This window comes from Physeter macrocephalus, chromosome 16 (assembly GCF_002837175.3).
Source record: "Physeter macrocephalus isolate SW-GA chromosome 16, ASM283717v5, whole genome shotgun sequence".
NCBI lineage: Eukaryota > Metazoa > Chordata > Mammalia > Artiodactyla > Physeteridae > Physeter > Physeter macrocephalus.
In genome coordinates, this window is record NC_041229.1 from 5,068,786 (window position 1) to 5,069,397 (window position 612).

Consider the following 612-nt stretch of genomic DNA (forward strand, 5'->3'; position numbering starts at 1 on the left):
CTGTAATTCATTTCTAATCTCATAGCGTTGTGGTCAGAAGAGATGCTTGATATGATTTCAGTTTTCTTAAATTTACTGAGGCTTGATTTGTGACCCAAGATGTGATCTGTCCTGGAGAATGTTCCGTGCACACTTGAGAAGAAAGTGTAATCTGCTGTTTTTGGATGGAATGTTGTATAAATATCGATTAAATCTATCTGGTCTAGTGTATCATTTAAAGCTTGTGTTTCCTTATTAATTTTATGTCTGGATGATCTGTCCATTGGTGTAAGTGAGGTGTTAAAGTCCCCCACTATTATTGTGTTACTGTCGATTTTGTCTTTTATAGCTGTTAGCAATTTCCTTATGTATTGAGATGCTTCTATGTTGGGTGTATATATATTTAAAATTGTTATATCTTCTTCTTGGATTGATCTCTTGATCATTATGTAGTGTCCTTCCTTGTCTCTTGTAACATTCTTTATTTTAAAGTCTGTTTTATCTGATATGAATATTGCTACTCCAGCTTTCTTTTCTTTTTTTTTTTTTTGAGGTACGCGGGCCTCTCACTGTTGTGGCCTCTCCCGCTGTGGAGCACAGGCTCCGGGCGCGCAGGCTCAGCGGCCCTTGCTC